Genomic DNA, 3,196 nt, shown 5'->3' on the forward strand with positions numbered 1-3,196 from the left:
TACCAAAAAAATACAAAAACTAGCTGGGTAAGGTGGCGGGCGCCTATAGTCCCAGCTACTCAGGAGGCTGAGGCAGGAGAATGGTGTAAACCCGGGAGGCAGAGCTTGCAGTGAACTGAGATCTGGCCACTGCACTCCAGCCTGGGTGACAGAGCAAGACTCTGTCTCAATAACAATAATAATAACAATAATAAAAGGGTGGGAGGAAACTTTGGGAGGTGATGGATGTGTTTATAACCTTGATGGTGGTGATGGTTTCCCAGGTACAGCTTATTCCCAAACTTATCAAAATGTATACATTCAATATATACAGCTTTTTATATGTTCATTTTACCTCAATAGAGCAGTTTTCTTTAAAAATGAATTAACAACAATCTGGCAGGTCCATGGGGAGGAGAGGCCCAGGTGACTGAGGAGAGAGCATCTGCATCCAGGAGCCCCGTCCAGGGACATGGGGGCCCATGTGAGGCTGTGGCACGGAGAGCCCTGCCGAGAAGGATATGTGCTGTCTCTGGTCTGTCCAAACTCCTCCCAGGCTTGGTGTGAGATCACAGAAGTGTCACAGCTGCTGGTTTCTCCGGTCCTCTACACGGACCTGAATTCCAGCATAACCAACTTGAGCATTTCGGCAAACGTAGAAAACAAATACAGTCTTTATGTGGGCTAGGTACTGGCAGTAACCTCCAGTATTTTTATTAGCTCCAGCTTCATATTGAAAAAGAAGGGTCTCTTGCAACTGGTCAAAAAAGGCGTCACTAGAGCTGGACAAGGTGGACATTCTGACCTGAAAGATGGCTCTAGGGGGCAGGAGTGCTAGCCATGGGAGCAGGAGAGGCTGTACATTTTCTGGCTTATGCTTTTGCACCTGCCATCTTGGTCACCCCCACCCTCCCGGCCCTCTGAGTGTTCTCATAAGTGCAATATTATCTTCTTATTTTTTAAATGAGCACTTGAACATTTATGGGAAAACAGGCTGCATATTGGGGTCAACTGTGATGGTTATCCATCCCCCACAAGAAGAGGAAGTCACTTCTTTGCATGAAATGGAAATGAAATTGAGAGACCCAGGATTTATTTCCTTTGCTGTGATCATAATTGTGATCTTCTTGGTACTGATTTTGATTGTGGCTCCCAAGAAAGGACAGATCAATATATTGGTCTATATTTCAATCTGTTCTTTGACTGGAGCATTTTCAGTTTCTTCTGCCAAAGGCCTGGGAATTGCCATTAAGGAATTACTAGAATGGAAGACAGTTTAGAAGCATCCCCTGGTCACTGTTTTGCTGGCTATACTTGTGCTTTTGGTGACTACACAGATTAACTATCTCAAGGCACTGGACACCGTTACTACATCTCCTGTGACTCCCATTTATTTTGCATTCTTCACATCCATGGTAGTGACTTGCTCTGCCATCTTACTCCAAGAGTGGTATGGCATGAAGGCTGGAGATATCATCAAGACCCTAAGTGGATTCTTCACTATTATCTTTGGCATCTTTCTTCTACATGCTTTTAAAAATACTGACATTACCTGGAGTAAGCTGACATCCACTGCTAAGAAAGAAGTCATCTCTCTGAATGGCAATGAGAGCAATCCTGTTCACAAGTTTTAGAGAACTTGGAGTGTTCAGCCCCGGATACAACGATAACGTTACCTTGTTTAGTAGAACTGATGATTGAAGTCTCTAGAAACACTGAATTTTAACCAGTATTAGACACTCAAAGAGGAAAATGAATGCTTGTTTCTTGGAACTAGGAAAGTTAGCATTTTTGAAGTTCTAACTAATTTAAATGTGAGGCCAAGTACAAATGCCATCTTTTTGGCCATTAAATTTGAAAATCAGATTGATTCTCCTCCAGAAGATGTCTGCTGCTTTTCTTTTCTGCAAACTTTGAAATATTCCCTAGGGATCAAAGAAATCAAAGAGCTACATGTGTCTCCGAATAATCTCTTTCCTCCGGCCACAATATATTTGTCTCTGTCAGGTGGCTCTTCATTTTTTCTTTGGTGGCTGTATGACTCACATTCATCGATAGAAAGTTAGCAGTGTTCTGATAAGCAGAGTATCAGTCATTTTCTCTGATGAGTCATAATTTCAAATTATTGAAACTGAGAAGCGAGATCACTGGTGCTTTGTCCTCCCTTCTGCAACTTCCTTCTTAAACTGGTTAGCTAATTAATTATTTTAAGGGAAAAACAAGCTGCTTTGGAAATTTATTCCTTAGTAGGCTAGAATACACAAGACACACCCACCCATGAAGAGCTTATGAATTCTAACTTACTGACAAATCATAAGAATTTACAACCCATTAAAGAGGAAGATTGGAGGAAGAGAAAAATACTTTAGACCTCAAATAAAGGAAACCGATTTTTTCTTTTCACAAAAACACAGACACATGCGACTGTTTTCACAGGTTCCTTTAATTAACTCAGACCTGGATGGCATAAAATGGAGTTTCTGAAGAAGTCCAGGTAAATTCAGCTTTGGAGTCATTTACGTTCATTTTGTTTCTTTCTTTTACTATTATCCCAAAGATTATTTTTCTTGTTGATATAGAGATTTTTTTTTTTTGTAAAATAATTGCTATGTTATTTCAGGATTACATTGTACATTTCAGTTGTTCTCAAGTGTTTTATCCTTAAAGGGTGAGTTTTCCATAGACTGTTTGGAAACAGCTAGAGAAATCTTTGTGAAAAATCTGAACGAATTATCATAATGGCTCTCTTGAAATTTGGTACTGGCTCCCTTATTAAGGAGATTATGATTAGTTACTAATCTTTAAAAATAAGTATATCCTAATAGAGAGTCAACTTCCTGAAAAACAAAATATTAATACCTCAGGGGCTACTGCAGGAAAATACCTTTTACACATTAAAATGTCCATAACATTTTCCTATTTGAAATGCATGGCAGCAATCCCATTTTTGGTAGTCTTCAATATAATGGACAGATTTACTACCACTTTCTGATTTTATGGAAAAGAAATTGGCTATATTATTTCTATACAAAACTTATTTTTCTTATCTTATTTCTTATCTCTTATGTCTTTTTCTTATCTTATTTCTATACTAAGCTTATTTTTCTCAAAACAAAAATTCTAACTGAAAAGTTGTCATTAAAAAAAATTTCAGGTTGACTGGATTTTTTTCTGCTCCAACTTTAAATGTTATTAGGTTTTGTTTCTTGTTTCTAAG

The 3,196-nt window shown here is 38.6% G+C and overlaps 1 pseudogene; it reads left to right on the plus strand.

Annotated features, from left to right (window-relative positions):
• The first annotated feature begins 451 nt into the window (after nt 1–451).
• LOC105548750 lies at nt 452–1,680 on the plus strand (annotated as a pseudogene).
• The last annotated feature ends 1,516 nt before the right edge of the window (nt 1,681–3,196 follow it).

This window comes from Mandrillus leucophaeus, unplaced genomic scaffold (genome assembly GCF_000951045.1).
Source record: "Mandrillus leucophaeus isolate KB7577 unplaced genomic scaffold, Mleu.le_1.0 Scaffold1109, whole genome shotgun sequence".
Classification (NCBI taxonomy): domain Eukaryota; kingdom Metazoa; phylum Chordata; class Mammalia; order Primates; family Cercopithecidae; genus Mandrillus; species Mandrillus leucophaeus.